Source organism: Halichoeres trimaculatus, unplaced genomic scaffold (genome assembly GCF_033239565.1).
Source record: "Halichoeres trimaculatus isolate MK-OKI-2021-1 unplaced genomic scaffold, fHalTri1.1 fHalTri1_scaffold_1, whole genome shotgun sequence".
In the NCBI taxonomy this organism is placed as follows: domain Eukaryota; kingdom Metazoa; phylum Chordata; class Actinopteri; order Labriformes; family Labridae; genus Halichoeres; species Halichoeres trimaculatus.
The window spans coordinates 12,803,394-12,828,628 of record NW_027437179.1 but is presented as its reverse complement, the minus strand read 5'-3'; the positions used below and the strand labels follow the sequence as shown (position 1 = coordinate 12,828,628).

The window sequence follows — 25,235 nt, the reverse complement described above, 5'->3', positions numbered from 1 at the left end:
TCTTTTCTTTAATTATTCTTATAATAGTATGGGATGTGTCATATAAAATGGGATGACTTTCCACTGCAAGGATGAGTCTCTCATCGTCTCTTGTTGTCAAAATACGACTTCGTGTCACCGGGTGTGATGTAATGTTTACATTTACTACTAGCGCGACTGTGCTGTCAAAGAAGAGTCAAGTTACATTTGTTTGTTCACTGATTTTATTTTAAAAAACAACGGATCTTCATGCCACCCGGCAATTCATTTCCTGTATAGCTCGTCATATTTCATTCAGCTTGACGCAGACCCTCTCCGGCGTCCGGAAAAGATAGACTTCTTGCCGATTCTTTCCGTAGTGCCGTACGGCTCCCGCAACCGGACTCGCACCTTGTGGGGCTAATGTGAGCCTACAACAGTGATTTTAATGATACGGATTACATGCGGAAGCCGCACCAGACCCGCACCGGATTCAGTGTGATCCTGGGGTAATAACAGCGAGTTACTCACACACAGTGAAGCCACCATAGGCTGAGCTCAAATACCTTACTGGTAGCTAGCCTGAAAGTTATAACAGAAAAAGCACCACACCTGCACAAAAACTGCACATTGCTGAATATCTTTACATCGGAAACATTTAAACCTTTTAACCTCTGTGAGCCCCTCCTGAAAGAAGACTATCTTATTGGTTTAAGCATATAGAACAATTTCATTTTGGTTTATTTCCTTTTCTTTCTTTTTTTTTTCTTTCTGTTTTACTGTGTTGTTTTGCACAGATTGATCGCACGTGCAAAGCTCATAGCATATCAATATGCCGATAAACTACATGACTTCAGGTCTTTTCATAAGTCATGTCTATCTTTTTGGGTCTTAAGACTGCTGACTTTTAATATGTGTACATTTTTTTCTTTTTGCCTCAGAGTTGCTGAGTCAGATTTGTATTAACTGTAATTTGCATCATGCATTTGTATATTTATCTCTTTGGAGAAAGAAAAATAAATCTTGAATCTTAAATAAATGACATGGACTCATACTGTAGTAGCTTAAGTAAAACTACTCAAAAATGTGTAAAAAAAAAAAAAAAAAAAAATCAGCATCTGTTTTTTTTTATTTATTTATTTATTTATTTTATGACCCAGCCCCACAATAATAATGCACGTCTATCTCTTGTCTCAGACATAATGGAGTCTGATAAAATTGACTAATACTGCTTAATTTAACACATTGGAGAAAAGCTGTGTTTTTTAGTATTTAATTCCTCATCGCATTTCTTTTTGGATATTCAGTTGGAAAATGAAAGAGTCCCTCCGCCAGCCTTGTGTGTGAAAGAAAAAATCACCTCCTCTTGGGCAGAGAGACCTTCTTGATCCCGAGTAAAGAAAAGGCAGAGATGGAGCGCTTTGCTTCTTTAAAGTGGAGGACAGGATTTCTGACAGCTCCTCGCCTAATGGCTTCACTGTGCTCTCTGATTCTGGCCTTTAAAGATTTCTTACAGGACAAAAATCATGCTAAAAGGAAATGACTGAAGCTTCTTCTTCTCCTGCTAGGGGCCATTTCTGACTTTCACATCTTTTAACATTCACTGAATATTTGCTGAGTTCTTCCAGGGTGGCTCCTGTGAATCAGAGTCAAATATTTGCCTGAGAAATGACAGGAGGGTAGGAGCATATAGAGACCTAATGGAGAGGTGTTTTTGGTGTATCATAACTTGACCTTGACCTGATGTTACTCAGTTTGTTTGGTGTGGAATAAACATTTCTTTTTTTAGTTTCAGCATTTTCCACTATAAAGCCAAATAAAAAAAGACTTATTCTCTATTTTCAGAAGCATGCCTTGTTTGTTTTCAATCCATCCATCCATATCCCATCTCTCAGGCTAAGCCCAGCCACCCTACGAAAGGAAGCCCATCTCAGCATGTCCTTGATCTCGTTCTTTCAGTCACTACTCAAATCTCATGACAATAGGTGAGGGTTGGGACGTGGATCGACTGGTGAATCAAAAGCTTTGCCTTCTGGCTCAGCTCCCTCTTCATTAGACGATCCAGTACAGTGCAGTCTTTACTGCTGACACGGCACCAACCTGCCTCTTTACCTTAACTCATGCAGAAGACTCCAGGATGCTTAAACTCAGAGAGCTTGGTGTTTTCTTACTGTTATCAAAACTGAGTTTCAAGGACTCAGGTTTTGCTCAGTGGCTAAACTGCCAATTACTATAAACTTACAACAAACTGAATTAGAAAAAAGAATAAATGGCATAGACAAGTGTTTGATGATGTCTTTTTTTTTCCCCCATAATGTCAGTAAATGAGCCAAAAATGAAAAAAGACAGCTTTAAACAAGCCAAACAGTTCCACCTGTACTGCAGTAACACTGCACCACAGAATGAAGCTAATAATCCCCCTTCAGCACAGGAAAACAGTCAGGAACGCACAAGGGATCTGACGTAAGAGGTCCATCTGTTAACTCTGATGAATATTAATAAGTTTGGTTAAAAAATAGCAATTTTTCTTTTTTTTCCAAGCTACAATAGCCTGCAGCTCTGCATTCTACCTGTTTGACTTTTACACCTCTGCTTTTTAGACATGCAGACAATACAGAGGTTTTAAACACCCACTTTATCACCAGGGCTTTGATGAGCCTCACTCTGAAAGAGGAGTGAAAGAGGGGTAAAAGAGGAGTAATGGGCTTTACAATGATTCAAACGCAGGTTTTTATTAACAGGATTGTATGTTCCTACTTAAAGTGCGATTATCATACTGCAACATATTCATATGTTGTAAAAATTCCAGAATCTGTAAACTGTTTAAAACTGTCTGTTTATGGAAATAAAAAGGTAAAAAAAAAAAGAAAAATTGCACCGGATCTTCATGAGACTTGCTAAAATGATGATGTCATCACATAAAGATCTCCAAACCGGTTGATGACACAACAGAAGGGCGGGGCCTCAAACATCAAAGTCTGCTGCTGCTCTGCCCCAGACCAATCAGAGGGAAGGGGGTTTGAGGAGCAGGGAGCCTTAAAGAGACAGCAGCTAAATTAAGTCTCTCTGATATTTTTTTTCAAAACAGCATTGAGAGAAAATAGGTGGTGTTGTTTTTATTATTCATTTATTTATTTTTATTTTTTATTCAATTTTATTTTATATTATACTATTTTTATTTATTTATTTATCTTTTTATTTCTTTCTTTCTTTCTTTCTTTCTTTCTTTCTTTCTTTCTTTCTTTCTTTCTTTCTTTCTTTATTTTTATTTACTTATATTTATTTACTTATTTATTTTTATTCAACACACTAACATCTACATCCAGCTACAAACAATGCATCCAAACCACACAAAGACTACAAGCAACAAGGTCCAAGAACCAAGCTGAAACGTTAAGGTTTAAATAATGGAATGGTCTAAATGTTGAAGTCAAATCCACTAAAGACCTATTCCAATTTAAACAGAGGTTTAAAAAAGGGATTTTTTTTTTTTTTTGTCTTTATTGGTTTGTTTGCTTGGAAAAGAAGTTAATACGAGTTTGTTTTTGTTGTATGGTGACATATTTGTAACGAATGGGGTTTGTAAAATAGATAAGCTCTGCTTCCTTCATCCCCATTTCAAACCACGGTGGTTGTTTTGTTTGGAGTCTTTGAGAAGTCTTTGTTATGTTTTTGTGTTGATATTTATTTGTTTGGTCTGCTTTGAAATAAAAAAATTGAATTAAATTTGAATGTGAGGAACCTTAAAGAGACAGCAGCTAAAATCAGTGCTTCGGATTAAGTTTTTTAAAACACCAGTGAGAGGATTTTTTTTTTTTTCTGTTAAATGCTTACACCTACATCCAGCTGCCACAAAACAACAGTCTCTGCAAACCCTCTTTAAAAAAGTATGATTTGACAATTTCATGCTGTAGCACTCATTGAGATATGAGCAATTATAATCCTGGTGCATGTTTTGTAAATTCTATGTTACAAGCTTGCCCAGATATGAGCTATTGGAGCTCAGAAGTTTCATGAATCCCACACTAACACAGAAAAAAACCCTGTGCAGCCTCTGTAGTGATCAGACATATGGACACCAGTCAAACCAGACACATCACTCTCGATGATTTGGAGAGTAAAAGTCTCAGCTCTTGGAGAGGCACTGTGGAGGAGATTTAAAGGCTGCGATGAACAGAGGGTGGGTCTTTGTTCCAATGACAGACACTGCCACCATCTCTCCTCCTCCTCCTCCTCCCGCTGCCCTTTCTTCCTCCTCTTCTTGTTTTAATTCTTTGGGATGTAAGCGTGACTCATGTCTGTGAATGCCAATGGGAGGCAGCTCTATGGCTTTTCTATGAATTACATTATTGATTTCCAATACTGCTCAGAACAAAAATGTAATTATGCAAGGACCCCACCCTAACCCTCTTCATCCTCACCAAACACACATCTTCCCTTCCTCCTTTCTCTTCCTTGTCTTTCACTCAGTGGCTCCTGTTTCCATCAATTTGTCTTTAGCCGGAGCCTTCAGAAAACTGCCCCCTCCCTCTCATCACCTGACCTCTTTAAAACCCTGCAGTGGATTGTCCTTCAATCATGTCCTGACTGCCACGGCTCACCCAGAATGCTTTGCAGTTTGGGGCATTATGAAGCCCAAAAAATCACAGTTTAACTTATTTTATCTTAAAAGAGAGAAACAATCATTCAGGTTTGAGTCTGAAGACCAGGTAGGAAAAATCAATTCCCCTCTTGTCCTTAACTAAGCCACTTTGATTTGAATGCTAATTTGTTTTTCTCTTACTTTGTGTTCCACTAATAAAGCCCACTGTCAGAGAAATAAATGGTGGGTTAGGGTATGATTTTGAAACAGCGTGGCCTTACCTCACCTCTCATTTGCATATAAACTGTTGTCAGGTCAGATTTTGGGATGCATTTTATACTTTAAAGAGCATTTGTGAATTTTAATCACCTAAAAATTGGTACAAACAGGTTTGTAACAAAGCCTTTTCTGAGTGTAGCAAACCTTGTTTTTTTTTAACAAGTTTCATAAACTTAATTACTCTGTGATTTACTTCACTTTGGACAACAGCATCAGCTAAATGAAACAATAATAAACCAAGCAAGGCTATGTATAGAAGAGAGCCACAAGAGTCAGGGCCAATAAACGCTTTCCAGTCTGACGGGACACAGAGGCAGACAGAGAGCAAAGAGAAAACTGCACAGAGCTTATAGAAGCAGGTTTTTTTTGTTGTTGTTGTTCGTCATCATAAATATGTAGGTGGAAAGGTATGTCGTGGTAGCACCATTGTCACCATATTTAAAAAAAAGGGGGGTCTTGACACAGCTTGACCTGAAAATAAGAAAAGGTGTTGTGGAGAACTCCAGAGACCATCAGTCCACGTGTGCCAACACTTCCTCATTCTCTGCTCTCCGTCTTAGTTTAGTGCAGAGAAACGGCAGACACCAGCATGAGAAGTGAGGAACAGATAAGACGACGAAATTGTGGATGAGGTTTTAAATCTGTCGTGTGGAAGCTTTTCCCCCGTTTCCTCGAGTCAAGAAAGGACAAAAAAGGGAGAAAGGATGAACTGAAATAATATATGCAGACACAACCAGACTGCAGGGACCAGCTCATCAGGAAGAAAAAGGAGACTACTGTGTAAATCATCTCGCTGAAAAGGTCTGGGAAGATTCAAGGAAAGAAAATCCAGCGAGGCCAGAAGGAAGTGTTCACAGCTTCATCTTCCTGTAATAATGCCAGAGCTCAAAATAAAAAGAATAAAGGAATGAAAGCCAAAGATTGATGGCCTTTTCTTAAGCAAGTCTTCAGAGGAAATAAGGTGGAACCAGAGACTAAAGATCAATTATTTATTTTCCATTTAAGACATTGACATATAAGATTCTCATTGTCAACATTTCCAATTTGATCCCAATTCACTTTTTTTTCTTATTAAGTTGTTGGTACAAAAACTCAGCTAATGTGGAGCAGCTAACGTAAATTCAGCCTCTATTCAATCATTCACTTCTTTAGTAGATCGAGGGCTCTGCATTTAGGAACTGTTATAAGCTCAAGGACACTTAGATATGTGGGGAGGAGGGGCCAAGGATCAAACCAGCAACCTTTCAGTGAATTCTGATGTTATGGTCTTTTATGTGTACTGCTGAGTGTGTGTCTCTGAGTGTGTGTGTGTGTGTGCGTGCACCAGGTGTGTAGGTTTTTTTCTCCCTCTTCCCAGGCTGCCAGGTGGTGCAGGTGATTGAGGTTTACTCGGCATCCACCAAAAAGGAGCGGAGCTCGGACAGAGGGAGAAGATTTCAAAAGGCTGGCTGGAGTTTGGGGCAGGAGCGGCTGACCTGCGGTGGCCTGTTGCCAGAAAGTCCTGTCTGTGCTCGGCTCCTTAGTGGAGACTGTTGTTAGATTTGTTAGAGTGGTTATCCGTCCCGAAGAACGGTCGTAAGTAAAGTTTGATTTAATACAATACAACCAAATTTAATTTGATAAATAAACCTTAGTTGTGTTCTTCCTTCTACCCTGTGTTTTAAACATTAAACATTCCTAATTTGCCTTTAACACCTGGTTTATGTTACTTCCTTTACCCCCTTAAAGTGATACTCCAGGATGGAACAAGTTGGGTCCTATCACAAGGTTTAGGGCAGAAATGACCCCTACAGCAGTGTTTTTGTGCAGCAGAAGCCCAGAGCGCTCACACCAAACACCCCCTCCCTGCTCCTCTGCTGGTTTCCTCTGCACTCAGACGGGGCCATATTTTACTTGACCAAAATCACAAATAAACGGACTCCCACCGAAAAAATCTGATATCAGTCTGCATTCACGCTTTATTTAGAGAATTTTCAGTGTGTTATTTTCACACAAAAACACCGCTAAATAACTGCTAAATTCTCTAAATAAAGTGTGAATGCAGACCTATATCAGATTTTTTCAGTGGGAGTCCATTTATTTGTGTTTTTGGTCAAGTAAAATATGGCCCCGTCTGAGTGCAGAGGAAACCAGCAGAGGAGCAGGGAGGGGGTGTTTAGTGCGTGCGCTCTGGGCTTCTGCTGCACAAAAACACTGCTGTAGGGGTAATTTCTGCCCTAAACCTTGTGATAGGACCCAACTTGTTCCATCCCGGAGTATCACTTTAAGAGCTGGTGGTAACAGCTGACCTGCTCTACCTCTGATTAAAGGCACGGTCACACTGGGCAACCAAACCGTGATGTAGTCAAGCACAATTTGCCCACCCTGAAGTGCCATTCCCCTGCTGGAGAGCACAGCCAGTGGTCACACTACTCCAATAAGAACACCCATGGCTCGCCTACGTCACCATGAAGCATCTGTTTACACAAAGCACAATCTCATCAGACTCAGCACGATGAGACACAGAGAGCACTGCTACAGCTTTAGAGACTTTTTGGTTTGTGTTAAGTCATTTTGGTCTGACACAGCCCTCCAACAACCCGCTATTGTTTGAAATGATTGTGAAGAGGAGCAGTCATACTTCATGGATCATACCTCGTGTCCACGTGCCTGTGCGCATGTATGAAGTGAGCCGCACTGAAGCCCACCTCTTCAAAGTGTGCCAAAGCAGAGAAGTGAGCACTCTCTTTGGTGGCCATGAACCGCCATTTTAACATTTGTCATCCTCTATAGTTCAGCCAGCAGTGGGACAAAATATGTAAGATATTTACTCACCATTAGCAGCTAGCTTAGCAAAGTTTCTGGTACACTGCTAACTCAGCCTGTCTCTACATCCACCACAGTTAGCATCGTGATTAGACTTGCTGAGACAGGGTTCGGTTTGTTGAGCTCATTTCTGCCTCGCTGTGTGTGGCTCCTGAATTACTCTGTGTGTAGTGATGCAGATAGAACAAAGAAAAAAAAAAAAAGGTACTTTGTGCTGGTAAAATACAAGCTGACTCACAGTCTTGTCGACTGAAGAGTGGACTTTAAAAGGGCAACTATAATTATCAGTTGTGGTGAGAGAAAAAGGAATGTGACTTAGCTTTGATTGACTGGTCTGCGTGTTTCTAAAAATTCTTTGTAACATCAGACAAGTGAAAGTTTAGATGCACATTGAGGAAAATTTAAAAAATCATGTCACATCATTGGAAAATAGAATTTTGTCATTCAGAGTTTTTATCTCATCCCTTTAAAAATGATGGTTCTAATTCACTCAAGCATATAAAAAATAATAATAATAGTAATTTTCCCAACAATTATTCCTTTCCTTTCTTTTAGGAAGTAAAGTAAGATAGCTTGTGAGTGAGGTTTTGTCCCACAGTGCCTAGCCTTCCTCTCCTTCCAAACGTCTTTCACCTCTGTTTTTATCCCCACAATAACCCCTGAGGGATTCCACCCCCAGCCCCATCCCCAATCCCCCCCACATTACTATTACATCCCGGTCGCTGCTGCTCAGACGTGTCCGGCCATTTAACAGCCTTTATTTATCCAGAGCTGATGCCCCATTAAAGCGAGCGGTCGGACCAGTCCTGAGTGTTTCTCAGGCAGACGGGTGGGGGCTCTCCTATGGGCTTCCACCAGGAGAATAACAATGTTTAAATCAGTGACAGCAAAAGGAGACGGCGGGCGGATTGAAAACAGAGGTGAAGGACATGAGCTGAGATGAGGAAGGAGAGGAATGACAGATGAGAATGGCAGGAGGAGGAGGATAAGATGGGGATAAAAGCTCCAAGATGAGCTTAAAGTGAGCTAGAGAGGGGGTGAAGGAGAAGCCCAAAGAGGAGGAATATGGAGCGAGGAGAGCGCATAAATTGTAGAGGAATTAAGCACCGTCGATTAAATTACACTGCTCTCCTAGCAACAGTTACCGGGTCACTGATGGACAGCCCGCTGCATGGCAACCAGTCAGCAGAAAAGGATGAGAGGAGGAGGGATGAACAGAGGCCTAGTGTTGAGCTGAGAGGAAAGAATAGCACAATAGGAAGAGGAAGAGAAGGAGGGGAGGAAGCTGTGATGGTGTCAGGGGGAACACTTTCACCACAGAACAATACATTCCCCTGTTTTTTGTTGCTTTTTTACAGAAATATTAAAATCACAGGCGTTTAGCCGATGATCTCCTCCTCAACAACAACACTTTATTCTCCGCTGAACAGAAGACATTACGCTCAAAGGAGACTGTTGGAAGTTTGAAGTTTCTAACACTGCTGTGTCATCCTCACTGTCTGCTGGGCTTTGAAAAAAAAAGAAAAGCAGAAGAAAGTAAAGTGGCTGTTATGACAGGAGGGTTGAATTTAAACCTACAACGTCTGTGTTTGTCACAAGAAGAAAGCCTGAGACTGCATATACAAACAATGACAAAGCCAGCCATCATAAAATCAAAGACAGAGACGTATCAATGTCACTTTGTCAAAAAGTTTCCTTAAAAGTACCTGAAATCTACTGAATGACTGGGCATAAAGACTCACCTTTGAAGTATTCAGAAGGAAACAATATGTTTTTAATAACACAGGATCAGGCAACCTGTGAATTACCAGACAAACCCTTGGAAGGAGGAGTCTTTGTAGTTTTTCATGTCAGCTGAGAAACTTTGAATACTTTTAATTATTTAAAAACTAAACAGACGTTGCACAAACTGAACACCCAATATGGTGACACTTATGGATAGATTTAACAACCCTGTACTTAAAGTGTGTGAAGTAAACTGTGAGTGTCTGACTCTGTACGTCCCTGTGAACACAAAGCGGCAAATATGGAGCCACACAAACATACAGCCCTGACAGCTTTACAACATAATAAACATGTTTTCAGCCTGATTTAAAGAAAACTTTGGGTCTGAATATCTCATTTTATACCTAATAAGCACACACAACGTAGAGGGGAATGATTCTTTATAACTTAAAATTTCTGCAGTCTATGAGTTTTGCCCATTTAAGGGCATGGACTTCCTGTATCTGTCTGCTTAAGGCCGGTTGGTTCATACGTCTGCGTTGACCCTAAGAGGCAGCATGTGAAGGCGATTGAGAATCTGTTTGATGCTGGCTGCAGAAAGTACCGGAAATCACGTCCACACCTACAAATAAAATTCAGACTTTTACAGCATTATAAAGTAGATTTACAGCCTGGTCCAAAAACAGCTTGGGTCTGAAACAAGCGGCAACCTCCGGTCCAAGAATATGAGACAATGCTGAAGTGCTAAAATCTGCTGTTCCTCGAGTGTTCGCTCGAAACTGGCTCCAGAAGTACCGAAACTCACAAACACACCAAGCCAAAAAAAGGTGGTTTTCAAAGCAGAAATTAACCTATTTACAGCCTGGTTCAAAAAATGTCTCCTGTCTGAGTCGCTAATTTTACTATCAGCATACGCTGTACAGGGGGTAAATTTTACTCTAACTCGGCCGTTCAGAGGATTTTAAAATCGCAGGCTCGCCCAATCAGAGGCACAGCTCAGGGTCACGTGACCGACAGGCGCCCTATATCTGTACAAGAGGCCCTTGCCACTACCAATATGGCTGCTATAGCAGGCGTGCTTCATTTACTGTTTCAGAAACAGACAGGTGGTGTCGGGGAGACTGCGTCCATATTTTACACATGGACACAGTATTTTTGATAGAAGATATCAAGATCGTCTCGTTGTCCAATCAGAGACACAGCTCAGCTCACGTGACTGACAGGTGCCCTGTAGCTGTTAGAAAGGAAGCTCAAAGCCCGCATTGTGTCAAATATGGCCAAGTCCGCTGTGTCAGATGGGTGATGTTGTGGAGACTACTCCCATATTTCATACTGGCTTAGGCTCTGCAACGTCACCAGTCTGTTTCTGAAACACAGATTTGAAGCAAATCGTCGGCAGGAGCCATATTGGAATTGAGGCAGGCTTTGATCCTCCTCCCTAACAGCTATAGGGTGCCTGCCTGTCAGTCAGCCGGTAAATTCATGGTCTTAATAAAACACCCCGTACAGTAAGTGCCATTGGAGAAATAAGCTATTCACATAGGAGACATTGTTTATTTCTGCTGTGAAAAATTGTCTTTTTGGGCTTTGTGTGTATTTGGTTCCCAGTTCGTCTGGAGTTAGGTTTGCCTCATGGCCTCATTTTTTCAGACCAGAGTTTGCCCTGTGCTGTAGCTGCTGAGGCAGTGGAGAGCACAGCATACTTTTGCGTCTATGTGCTTGCATAGCTGTGCAGTACTCTTCCAAAGGACAGCAGTGTGGTTTGCATGATCAAATGTTTCCAGTATGCTATGTTTTTTTCTGCTTTTTCACCACTATTTTGAGGTTATTATCCTATTTTGAAGCTGATACATGTTGTCATATTTTATACAGCAATTATTACAAGGGAGGATGGAGAGGAGATGTTGTCAGAGATGAAATTTACAGCTGATGTGTGGTGGTTGTAAATACATAAAACACAATCCTACTCAGCATTGTTTTGACAGGTAGTTACATTTGAGCGAAAGTGCATGTCAGGCTGTACGAACAGCTATAAAGACGACATGGAATCGTACGTATCTTCCTAATGCTGGATTTCCAAACAGAGGACAAAAGAGGTCTGCAGCAATAAATTCAACAGACACCAACATGTTCATGTACACAAAAAGCTATATATGGAATTTCTTGAAATCCCTAAGAATCCAGTTTACACATCCAGTTCTGAGATTTAAATAGAATATAAATCTCTGCTGAAGAAGAGGTGAGCAGGATTTGTTACACCAAAGCCTTCAGTGCCATCTCTCAGCGCCTGACACTTTTTAAAACCCACCGTTGTGAGCATAGTAAAATATATTCCCAAGCTTAGCATCCACACGATCACACACGGTCCCTGTGTTTTATTTTCCGTCATCAGACATATTAAAATGCTCTTCCCCTAACATCACCACAGAGGCTCATTGAGCTGTGCAGCATCCCAGTGCAGCGCACAGGTTGTGGAGTTATTGCTGCAACTACAAGTCCCCTGTGAAGTGGCGGAGCCAGTGGTCAGACTTGGCTGTCGCACAGCAGTTTACAGCGCTGAGGAGTGTCCTCATGGTACCCACATTAAAGGAAAATGGACTTATAAAGGCAGAAAGAAAGATAGTTTTCCCTCCTCAATCTATCTGCTCAAAGAAAAAAGGAATCAATGATCTTTTACAACAAAAGTCTTTTTGATGCGACTCCAGTGCATCCCACACAGACATATTGGACTTTTGTATACAGAACATATGGCATGTTAGTTTAAAAGGAAATGAAGTTTAATTGAACTTATTTTGGCCAAGATGCAAATGCACATACATAGCTTATGACTTTAATGTTGCATTGAGGGATCTTTTTTTCCCCCTTAAGATTCTTAGGAGCAGTCTTTCCCCAAATCAGAATGTTGCATCATAAAAACAAATGAAAGGATTGAAAAAAATGTAGTTTTAACTAAAGTGATTATTCCTGTTTAAAGTGGTGTTGCTCAGACAAAGATACATCAGTCCTCTAATGACATATCACATCAATGGTGAAGGAATATTCTGTCAGCTAGTACCGATCACTGAGTGAGCAATTTAGAAACTTGCAGTCCAATCAAAGTTATCCCATTAAAATATAATGAGTAAGACCAAAAAAATATAAAATATACACTCATCATGCATTGTGCCTATAGTATGTTAATACTACTCAAATGGGGTCAGACCTGTGTTCCCACATTTCTAGGACATTTTCAAACTAAGGCCTTGTGTTCCTGCATTTCACCTTAATTGAAACCTTATCCTCTGCAAGATTTTTAGAAACTAATTGCTAGTTACCTACTTACTCCACATCCATATTTTATGAGCCTTTTTTTTCTCAGAAGTACCACTGCAGAACATAGCTGTGCATTAGCAACAAACAGTTTCCCACTATCCAACCAATTGACAGAGCTGTGTCACTTCATATATGGCTGCCTCCTTGGTTTCACTGAAACAGATTTCCAAGGCATCAATTTCGTGTAAGTTTCACTACCAACCTCCATCAATTTGAAACCAAAACTGCATAAGATGACTCCTGAATATAAATGTATAGATACAGTACACGCCAATTAGTAGATTTTATCTCCTTTGGGTATTCCCTTAGGGTAGCTTTATTACAATGTTGCAACATCCCAGAATGCATTGCATGCAAAGGTCTCTCTAAAAAAAGGCCAGAACTGTATATAACTACCCCATATAATACTTTTCCCCAAATATCAGATTTTTACTGTTACTAAAACTTAATTTGAGCCTGGAAGGGTTAGGATAAATGAATGAAAGAATGCTTTTATTTTGATCAGCACCGGCATAATTCATCACAGTCATTACAAGAAAAAAATAAAATAGGCTAGTCCAAAAAGGGAACTGTGGAAACATGGGGCCTAATTTTGAGAAAAAAAAAAAAAATCTTTGAAATGTGGGAGCATAGGCACGCTCCAACGCAACTCACATCGCTGACAGCCAAAACACATCAGATTTGTATCCAATCCAGCGCCATTTTTTTCATGGTGCTAGATCAGGTAGGTTTCTATTTGAGTCAACGAGTCAACTCACACAGGATCTGCTCCACTGTTGTCCGTCTAACTTTCCAAATAAAACAAACTGTGTCAAAACCAATCTGATTTATCATAATTTTATAACAACAAATCAACATGATGAGTCAACAGGTTTGAGGCTCTACATCCCAACATGAACGAGGAGAGACTCATCATTTGGGGGGTGGGAACCGAGGAACTTCCTCGGTCCCGTGACTCCAGATATCTGGCAGTCCTGCAACAACACATGGCAGATCCGGACCGGAGATGCGTCTGGTGTACTCTGGGTGTGATTCTGGAAAGCTACGACTGTGAAACCATGTTTTCCTGTGGCAAACCAACCCCTGAGGTGAAGTCACTGACTGACAGTGGGAACTTTAGACCAGAGCTCTGTTTAATTTTATTTCAGTGCATCTACAGGGATCATCAATTACAGACTTAATATTTCATGGTTCTTTTTTTTTTTATTTAAAGGTGTGTGATTGAGATAGATTTAAAGGTCGCTCAAAGCTTTTACTTTAGAGTCAATGAAGTATAATTTCTCAACTAAAGCTCAGCTCAAGGAGAGGTCTGGGTCTTTTTTTTCCCACCATGGCCATATTTTAAAATACTGTTAAGGATTCATTGGTTTTACACCAAACACCTACACTCGTTATTATTACCTGCTGTAATTGATTATGACTGGTTTAGTCACCATCTGAAGTGATCAATCGTCATAAACAAGAGCAAATCTTGCAACAACTAGATCACACACACCGTGTTGAATCAATATGAAGACAGCTCCTCCTCTAGCCATTAGCACTGGGGAAAAAAAACCTTAGTGTTTGACTCAGGCTGGTCTTTGGAGTAATAAAATGATGACCATTAATGGGCACAGCTTGTGTTTTTGTTTTTTCAATCATCTTTTATTTCCTCAGTGAAATTGATGATTTGATGATGCTCGAAGTGTGCAAGCCTTGATTGTCCTAAAAAACATCAACATCTTTGTCTTTATAACACACCAAGTGTTTGTGATGGTGTAAAATAAAGGATTATTTCCTGCTCATTGGGTGTTTGTTTTGTACGAGACCATGGATGAGTAAACAACTGATTTCAAACAAAGCCAGAGTTGAATATTCAGTGGAAGAATATTTTAGACCAGAGCATTATTGTGGAATTTGAAATACGCTTAGGCTTTTACTTTTGAGTTTTTATTTTCATTGTGATATTTCTCACAGAGTCAGTTTGACAAATTTAGAAGCTGGAAAGTTTGGGATGTCAAACAATCTGAAAAAAAAAAAAAGGGATTGAGGAGTTGCTGGATCCAGCTGAGTTTACTTCATTTTTGAAAAGGGAAATCTTGGAAGCTGGTGCACGATGGTGAGCTTGGTGGACAGATTTTTGTTACTCACACACAGACACACTCACAGATGCACACATAGCAGATGCAGAGGAGATGTGTACCAAGGTAACTCATTTTCTCTCCCTAACGCTCTCCCTCGCTGTGTGGTGCCAGGAGTCAATAAAGCTTAAAAGAGCGGGGGACTTTGGCCGGCCTGGTCTTTTGTGTCCAGACACACTGCCACTCGCACAAAAGTTCCTCTTGAGAAGAAAAATAGACAACACTGGTTCCTGTCATCCATCACAGGGGGGCATTTAGGGGAATTGCAAAGTGTTTGCTCAAGCCTCGATTAAAATGCACGGCCCGTCACTGTGTTCCTGTGCTTAACCTTGGCTCGCCCACTTCTCACTTGCTCTCACTTCACTTGACTTCAGAGGGAGCGAACATTAGGGCGCTCAAATGCATGGGAAAGCACACACACACTCACACACACACACAAGCAGATACGGTGTATCTGTGCCAGGCTGGCCAAGTCGGTCCTTACTCTGGTGATTCACTTCATTAGCATTCTTTACATCTCCCTCCAATGCTCTTAGTGCTGAAGGACATCTACCAACACACACCAGCACACACTGATGCAAAGCTAGCCTTAGCTCAGCTTCCAGTGTGGAGCCGTTCTCTGTTAGAGGTGTGCTGTTTTATCGTAGCAGCTGTCGTGCTGCAGCGGGCTGGCAGGAAGGCAGGCGGGTGGTAATGGTCGTCCTGCAGCATGCTGGTTACCGACCAGATTCCCTGGCAGTGGAAACTGAGGAGAGTGTGTCTGTGTGTGTGTTTGTGTGTGTGTGTGAAGGTGTGGGGATGATGGGATGAGAGTTGAAGTAAAGGATAGGCTCTGGAATCAAAAAACAGAACCTAAAATATAAAGCTGTGCTAGCAGCTCCCCACAGACTGCCATGTCTTTGATCGGAGTTTGCTTTGTCGCAAGGTGGACGACAGACTGTTGTAAAGAAAAGACACAATCTGATCATCCTGTGTAATCAAAATACAAGAAGAGGGTTGATATTTTTTAACAGGCTAGCCCAAGGGGAAAGTACAGAGCACAGCAAGTCTTGGGGAAAAACAAAGAAACAAAGGAGCAGACAACAACAGCCCGAGCAAATAAATTAGTAATTCAGTCATTTGGGCCTTTGGATGACTTAATTCATGCCCACACATTAACAGAACACAAAAATCATGTTAGAATATTAACACATCCAGTGGGCGTCAAGATTAACACAATGCACAATGATGCAAAGGTTTAGGCGTCATCCAGCGTATTTAAAACTCTTTATTAAATCCAGTGGCCTGCAGGCTTTAAGGGCAGAGATATGTTCAGCACAGGTCCAATCCCAAGATCCACCCATCCATTACCAGGAGGAGAGATCCAAAGATATAGACTTTGATAGCGCTTCAGTTTGGCTCGAGTCTGAGTCGTGTCCAAGTCTTCAAAAAGGAAACAGAAACCGCAGCACAATCAGTCTCCTCACCTGGGTTTACATGAGCACTGCTCCTTCACTCTAAAGTCTTGACCCTACAAACCTGGACCAGCTGTGTCCAACCTTTGAAAAACATATTTCATGCTTACATTTTAGACTGTGATTGATCCGGTATGTTTTGAGATTTAAACTGCCAGTGCAGTTATTTAGTGCAAATATTAAGTGCACATGCTACAGGATAACTGATTAACTGATGAAATATATTCATCAGTGCTCGAGTCAAATTAAAGGCTCAAGTTCTGAAAATCAAGAGACAGACTCTGATCAGACAGTACATCAACACTGGTCTAGTTTTAGACAATTATGTGTAACATCATTTTTTCAGCCCTTGGACCAAACAAGAGACATCTAAGGGCATTGCAGATCTTTTTTGCTAACTTTTGTTTGGCTGAATTGCAGCAGTCCCTTCAAGAAGTTTGACGCCAGCCATATAAGGCCACATAGCTAGCTTGAATGGAAGAGTCTCGTCTGTCATCGACAAATCGCTCCACAAACTTAAGAACAACAAGTGCTCCGACTTTTTTAAATTCAGCACAAACCTGGTCGGAGCCTTTTTTGTATTATGTAACCATTACAGTACAGTAAGAAATCTGTTTTTTTTGCTTTTGCTTTCAACTGTTACTACATGTGCTTCTGTGCAGGGGCGTGCCACACTTTTAGACTGTGGGAGCACAATGAGGGCAGTGACATTGGTGGGGGGGGGCCTGAATGTGTGCACGCACACAGATTATTAGCCTGTACCTTCTTTGACAACTTTAACAACTATGAGTAAATTGTTATAAGGGTACAATTACAAAAAAAAGTATAAAGCTTAAATGTGCATCAATCAGTCTTATGCACTTTAAGTATCTTTTTTTTCTTTTTATTGCACCATCAGGGATGTTTGCATTGTTAAAGCAGTAATGCAGTAATGGAAATACAATTTAATGGGGAAAAAAATGCAGAAAATATCACGTTTCTTTTTTTTAATCACTTGATTAATCTCCAGATTAAATGGTTGATGAATAGATTACTACAGCAATCTGTCAAAGTGTAACAGTCCCTCCTTAAAGAACAGTGTCACAGGGGGGTGCATGGAAATAAGTGACAGCACACTGCAAAAATACTGAAATCTTACCAAGTTCATTTTGTCCTATTTTCAGGAGAAAATCTCTTTTTAGACTTAAAATGAGCCACATTCACCTGGTCAGTCCAGAAACATGTCTTATTTCAAGTTATTTAAAGACAAAAATGAGGTCTGAATTGGTCTTAACAAGTTAAAAAAAAAAAAAAAATCAGCCAATGGAACAAGAGAAAAGTTACTTGTATTGAGACATTATTATAGTTTCAAGCAAATTTTCAAGCAATTTTTTTGTTCCATTGGCAATTTTTTTTTACTTGTTACAAACAACTCAGACCTCATTTTTGTCTTTAAACAACTTAAAACAAGACATTATTCTGGACTGATAAAACAGATGCTGTGGCTCATATCAAGTGTAACAAAATATATTTTTTTACTTAAAATGAGACAAAAACTCTTGATACTATTTTAGTTTTTTGCAGCTGATGTTAACTTTCCACAGTGTGTAGCTCTGTAATAACATGTCAACACATCATACTATAGAGCTATTTCTTTGGATTGGAGTCACAGCACAAAGTATGTGTGTGCTAAATGCTAATGATGGTACAGACTGTGAAACATTTTGTTACTGACCTTCTGAGGTGAAAAGTTATTTGACAATGTGATCAGACAAATAACGACAAAGACAAGAAAAATATAGTCCGAGGTGATTCAACAGCTTTTGTTGTTCATGTATCTCTCAACTTTGTTACACTCCTTTGCAATTTGAAACCAGCTTTAGAGAGGCTTTACAAATTGTTTTGAGCTGATTATAAATGTCTCAGTCTTACAGAATGAAACTATGAGCTGTTTCTGTTGGAGACAGTTTCAAGTTAAAGTTTAACAAGGACAGAGGCCGACAAAAAGGCGACAGAGACAGGAACAGACAGACGGGGGAAGAGGTGAGGTTCTGAAGAAGGGATTAGGACGATGAATCAGGATAAAGGAAGGTTAAAGTGAGAAAGAGGAGGAGTTTTGAGTGAGGGTAGTAGTAAAAGGAATGAAAGCCAAAGAGGTGGAGGAGGAGGAGGAGGAGGAGGAGAGGGAGGAGGAGGGCAGAGCAAAGAGATGGCAGGCTTTTTGTGGCTGGCTGGATGTCGATCGGAGCAAAGCAGAGAGAAATCACTTGCTCATGGAGTCCACCCAGCATGACTTCATGTTTTCTGGAGTCTCAGCCAAGGGCAGAGAAAGACTGGGGCACACACACACACACACACACACACACACACACACACAGACACACACACACACACACACACACACACAAGAGGAGCTATGAAGCCCAACAAGGCACATCATCATCTATGAAGCAGAAACACAGGGAAGCAATGCCGCACAGGGAGGATAGGGGAGAAGGGGAAGTCTGGACGCGACATATAGCTCACAGAGCTCTTTAATGTCATGGAAAATGCCCTCACAGACATGCCTCATCTCCAAAGCACCATCCGCCCTTCCCGCCCTTCCTCCTCACCTTCCTCCAGCTCATTGATCGTACACAGACAGCCAGCCAGGCAGGCAGACTCACTGTGAACCAATGACACTCACACCCTCTGTCCCTGCAGCCACCCACCTTTTACCCATCAACCTCCACACACACACACTCTCTTACACACACAAAAACACACACACATGCTCGGCTAATTAATAGCCACTGTTCAGTGAGACAAGGTCATGCTGCCAGGGGGCTAAACACAATGCCATGAAGCTGACACCTCTGCTGGGACACAAGACAGAATCTGTCAATGAACTCCTCCATTGTCTCATCCCTGCGGACGATGTCCTCCATCCCCACCCTCCGCCTCCTCCTCCACCACCCACGCCCACCCACCCTCAGGTTATTTTTCGTTAGTTTGTATCTTCAGGGGATTTATCTGTGTTTGTCTCTTAAAAGCAGTAAGAGGTTGTTTTTTCAGTGCTGTGAAGGTCATTAAATCCCACATCAGGTCCAAGTGGGTGTAACCATCTGCTGCCTGCATGTTACAGTCCTCCCCCTGGTATCTGTCTGGATCTAAAGCCAGGTATCTGGATGCTCGAGTTAGAGATGTAAAACAAATCAATACGACCCTACTGACCACATATGGTTGTTTACTCACAATCCAGTAATAATTACACTTCTGCTAATGTTTTTGAGCCAGATTTATAAACTGTATGAAAAAGATAAAAGAACAACAGTGATAAATCAAAGAAAGAAAGATTTCATTTCATTAAGTTTCATTTAGTCTTGATGGTTTCATTTTTAAGAACAAAAAGTTCTTTCTTATTAGACTGTGACACCTGCAGCACAGCTATAGTAAAACTTTTAAGAGAAGCACCCACTGGGTAGAACAGTGCGAACTGCAAAGGAGTTTGTAGAAGCAGAGCAGAGCTCAGTTCAGACTGTTGCTTATTTCAGTTTTTTATTATCAGGGGTAACAGTTTCTCCAATTTTAGTACAATTATCAGAGACATTTCCTACAGCATGCATAATTACAGAAGAACAGTGAAGAATCAAAACCTCAGCCAAAAATATGAGGAAATAGAAAAAAATAGAACTCTTTCATAATCTTCCATTTGATCTGATCTTTCTACTTTGCATTTCAGTTTTTTTTCTTTTTTTTATGGAACTGAATTGTATGAATATGTGTTTTTAATCATACTTTGAGGGCTGAAACAAAGCCAATCATTTTATAATGACTATAAGACTTTTTAATTGTCTGAAGGGTGTGTGTTGATTAAGATACAACCACTGGTCATGAGAGATGAAGCCTATGCTGACGTCCTAAGACCCACAGTTCTCTGAGAGTCCCTAATTTGTGGGCGGCTCCAGGAACAATAGGAACCACATACAAACCGAGCCAGAAAAGCATGATTTTACAGCATTAGTAAATGTGTTGCATGATTAAAAAAAGGAGTGAGTCTGAAATGCTAGTAATTCTATCAGCACAGTTCAGGTCATGTGACTAAAGCGGTTAGTGCGAGACTCAAGGCCCACCCCATTTCCATTATGACCACAAAAGCCATTTTTCTTCAAAACTCAGAAAACTTCAGAAAACTTCAGAAACAGACTGGTGATAACAGTGAAACTATGTCCATTTATCATGGTCATATTTTCTCACAACTTTTTATTTAAAAAAATATTGAACTTTGAAAATTTTAACCACATCAGAGTATGGCTGACTTTTTGCTCAGGTGAGCACCTTGTTACTGTCTGTAAAGAGGCCTAAGGCCTGTTTCTGTGCCTCATCCTAACTCAGTCCCTTTCCAATGGCAGGCTTCTTTATCAGAGACAAACAAGTGACATCACAGAAACTACGTCCGAGTGAGATACAGTCTCAGGTTCTGTGCCTAATTTCTCAAACTTCAATACTAAACAAACAGCACTAAAGGAAAGTAGTGAGACTTGACCCTGACTTCATGAATCTTATAATAAAAGTACAAGTTTAAACTTGTCTTCAGTGCCATCAGCAGAGATACAGGCTGTAAATAAAGAACACAGCAAAATGTTCGTCCCACAAATTTGATTTCTTCACTGAGTACCCTGTCATCGCCTGAAATAACAACATAAATGGAGTGCGTTGGTTGAATCAGGGGTGTAAATGCCTTGAGACAAAGCAGACAAAGGGAAAACGGAGCAGGTGATGGCGTTGATGAGTCCAGATGGGTTATGAGAAAGAGGAACACTGAAGTTGGGCTTCAAAGCTCTTAAAGCACCAGGCCCAGCTGAGCTGTTTCTGACAGGAGAGAAAATGAAGGATGGATTGAGTCTGCTCGAAGGGGCAGATTCTGTCACAGCACAAATGATCACGTCTTAGAAGAAGGTAAAATAATTAAAATCTCCTGTGATGACATTGCTATTTGGGTTCATTTTGGCGCCCCCTGTGGACAGAGCAGGCCTTTAGATGACTTTATCAGCCCCCCCTCCCCCTTATAGGCATCACAGGCATCAAAACTACAATACAGAACACACAGGTCTTAGCAGGTCTTGGTCTTGTAGCTTGCTAAGTCTGTGTCATAACCGGTCAAAAAGTCTTCACAGAAGCTCTGAACCAGAGGGCACCTTTTCTTTCTATAAGTATTCAGAGCAGGGGCCTGTAGGTGATCTTTAGTAATGTTCCAGCTGATTGAAGTAGGATGGCACAGGTGATTTGTCGGCGTCACCTTCTCAGGAAAAAAAAATGAAGGGAAAAAATCTGCGTAAGAAAGAAGAGATGAGACGTTTTATCGCTTTTCTTCCCTCTCCTAAGTAGGCTTGAAGGTCACTGCGTACGAAACAATCCATAACAGATGTGGCTGTGCAGAATCTGAGAGGACAAAAGGCATCTGCTGCTCGTTCGTGCTTTCTCTAAAATGGCCTTTTTCACTTAATAACTCACTGTCTTCTCGAGTGACATTTCAATATTCACAGATACATGTTCCTCCTAAAGGCTTCCTTTATTGTCCAGCTACAGCACATGCAAAATGTCAATGCATTGGGCGCTCTGACATGTTGACAAGGCTGCAGCCTCACGCTCATGTGGCCCATAGCACTGCTTGCCCTCTTTTTGGATGAGCAGTGTGGATATTGTTTGTACTCTGGGCGGTTTTTGGGATTGGACAAACAATTCAATGTCACAGAGGACCAGCAGTCACGCAGTCACAGATATGACAACATGTTGACTAACTCTGTCTGATTAAACCAGCGCATGTTGTGTGCCTTGTGTTATTTCTAACTTTTTACTGTTTTTTTGTTGTTGTAATGTAGCCCTAAACATAAACTTTCCATACATTCAAAATATGTATTTGAATTCTCTGTCCTCTAAGGTTTTCTTTATTCAAAGCCTCACGTGTCTTTAAAACAATGTCCAGATCCATTTTGATTCATGATAAAAAAATACTGTGCTGTGCCACTGTTAAAAATCACAATAAACTTCCCATCATTCACGATAGACTCGTCAATTATGCATTTTCTGTTTTGTTTTGTTTTTCTGTTGTTGTTGTTTTTTTTAAGCAGATGCAGAAAATGAAAGCAGCACATGCACACATGGCTATTTACAGGCTCGATTGAGAAACCTGGTGTCTTCAAGTGAGCCGTAGCTCTACTGCTGATGTTCTTGGACTTCCACACAAACAGTGCTATATGTCCGTAATACTGTTACTTTTATATGTTGGTAGTACTGTTTTTAACATGCAATTTGTTCAACGTGCAACTTGTGAAGTTTTTACATGCCATATTTACATTCAAATAAAAGTAAGGCTGCAATTTGCCATTTAGCCTATTTGTTTAACATACATTTGTTTTGCATATGAGGGATTTTTACATGTCATGTTAACATTTGAATAAATGTAAAGTGCAATGATCAGCTGCTTTTTTTCTTACATTATATTAAAAGGATCGAAAAACCTAAAGGTTAATTTTATTATGGTTTGCCTTCCATGTTTGCAGCCAGGTTAAAACAGAGATTTTGTGATACATTAACATGTTGTCACGTGTTTTTCTTAACCAAACTGCCTTCTTAACTGTGTGAACTCCCATTTGTATGAGGTTATTGAGATGTATAAATAATACAAACTAATTAGTCATTTAATTGTAAAATACAGTGAAAGTAATTTCACAGTAAACATCAGTTTACACTGCATTTTTACTTTACAGGACAAAACTGTAAAATTGAGTAAAAGTAACAATATGTAAAATTTACAGCAACATAATGGCAACTCAGCTGCCAGTTCTCTACTGTTTTTTTTACAATTCACACTGTTTTTTAATTTACAGTACAAAACTGTAAATTTTAGTGACAGTTAATAGATGTTAATTTTGCAGTAACATAATGGCAACTGAGCTGCCAGTTCTTTACTGTTTTTATACAGGAAAATTTATTACAGTGTACTTTAATATCTATTTTATCATGTAACTCTGCTCTGTAACTTTTATGCTTATGTTTTTAAATCTTTTAACTAAATTTCTGTTTTTGCCCTTTTTTTTTACTTTTACTTATTTTAATGTTTCCTTTTCAATAAGTTTTGTTGATCTTGATTCTTTTTTTTTTTTACTTCATCACTGACACTCCATATGTCCTCGCAGGGTTGTGGTTTTTGGTTGCATCCTGTCTGTTTTCTTCAATTTGGCCGACGTCATTTTTTTCTCTCTGCTTTTTTTTTTTTTTGTCTTTGGACAACTCTTGCTGTTTTTGGTCTGGTTTTCCTCTCCCTGTCTTCTTTTCTCCGGTGATGACTGATCAGTTACCAGTACAAAGTTTGCACAATATCCTCCACACTGTCTTTAGATGTTGTCAAAAGAGTACTTTTTTTTATCAGTGTCAACTGTACGAGTGGAAATAAAAATGAACAATACAGAAAACAGAAGAATAACTCTTTGTAACTTGATTTGATGTGTCAGCCCTGTGATTGACTGGCGACCAGTCCAGGGTGTACCCCGCCTCTCGCTCAATGACAGCTGGGATAGGCTCCAGCCACCCGCGACCCTGAACAGGATAAGTGGTTAAGAAAATGGATGGATGGATGGAGCTTGATTTGAATCAAGTGAATTGTTAATCAGATTTGTGCCTTTGCTATTCACAATCAAAAGCTGTGTGTGGTAAAGGAATCTGGACCAATCAGGAACAAGTATTTCACAAAGCTGGGCGTTTATTTTTGGATATGCAACACTGCAGCCCTGACACACAACACTCCATTCACTGCATCAACATTTTGCTTGTGGTTTAGCTGGACAATTTCAAAAATAAAAAATAAAAATAAAGTTATAAAATTCAAACTACTCTCAAGATGAGATGCAGAAGTGTTTATGACAAAAAAAAAATTTAAGTGGAAATAGACATCAAAATTTAAAACAAATAGCCAAATTTGTGTAAACATTGACCTACAACTGGTGGCATACAAGTCCCCTCAGGTTGGTAAAACTTCCAAAATCCCAGAAATTCCAGACAAAACACCGCAGACATGACCTTAACATCCTCAATGTTAACAATGGCCCTGGGTTGTTGGCATTTAAATGGGCCTGTAATGCCAAATGTGCATTATGTTTTGGGGGTTGGGGCTGGTCGGGGGTCTGTGGGTTTCCAGCCCAGGGCACAGCAGTGGTCAGAAACAGCCCTGGCACCGCATGTCCATTGTCTGCTTTCTCCTGAGCTCTGCAGCCTTGGACAGGTGTCTCTCCTCCAGAAAGTTCTCCCAATGGGGCAATTTACGTCCATAAAAGCTGCACGAGCTAATGCACTTTGAGCTCCATTCAAGAAAGTGACAATATGGCTGATGTTACGCAAAGACCGAGCTTTTCAGTCGAGTGAGTGTGCTCGATTAGGAGCAGTGGTTTTGTGTGTGTGTGTGTGTTTTTTTTACTGAGCTCCTGTGGTTAAGTGGTTGCTTTAATTAGACAAACTTTATCGTGCAGTCATTCAGTAGACACTGTTAAGTCAAACAACTCAGTTAAGCCTTACACACAGAACAAATGTGGCTTAATTGGACGGCCTAACTGTCGGTTTTTAAATCTAATCAGTATGCTTTTCAAAGGGCACGCCGCTCAGAGCAGCCTTTACTTGTGTTTGTGATGTCTCTGCTTGACACCTGCTTGATTTACAGGGCTGTTTCGCTTTGCTCAGGCTCTACCGTTGATGCTAAAGCAAAGACGTGTCACACTTATGGCAGAGATTTTTCATAAACAGCTGCAAGAGGAGGGATGATGGCAGAATCAGATGCAATTGAATGAAGCAAGTTAAGGCATTAAAGTGAAGAGACAGTCACTCTAAAGTGAAACCTTTAATTCAACATGGAGTATTTAAGGACAACACACTATGACTTGTAAATGTGAAATAAGTTGGAGTATCTATCATTCTTACCCAATGAGCCACTTGATGAGGTAAAGAGCAGAGGCCTCCTCACTGGAAGCACTCGAAAACAGTGAATGTCTC

The 25,235-nt window shown here is 40.4% G+C and overlaps 1 protein-coding gene across 1 annotated transcript in view; it reads right to left on the bottom strand.

Moving 5' to 3' along the window:
* The window catches only part of LOC141787971 (receptor-type tyrosine-protein phosphatase gamma-like), a 613,454-nt gene that overhangs the window by 479,973 nt on the left and 108,246 nt on the right, over positions 1 to 25,235 (bottom strand). The gene's annotated exons all lie outside the window — the stretch shown is intronic.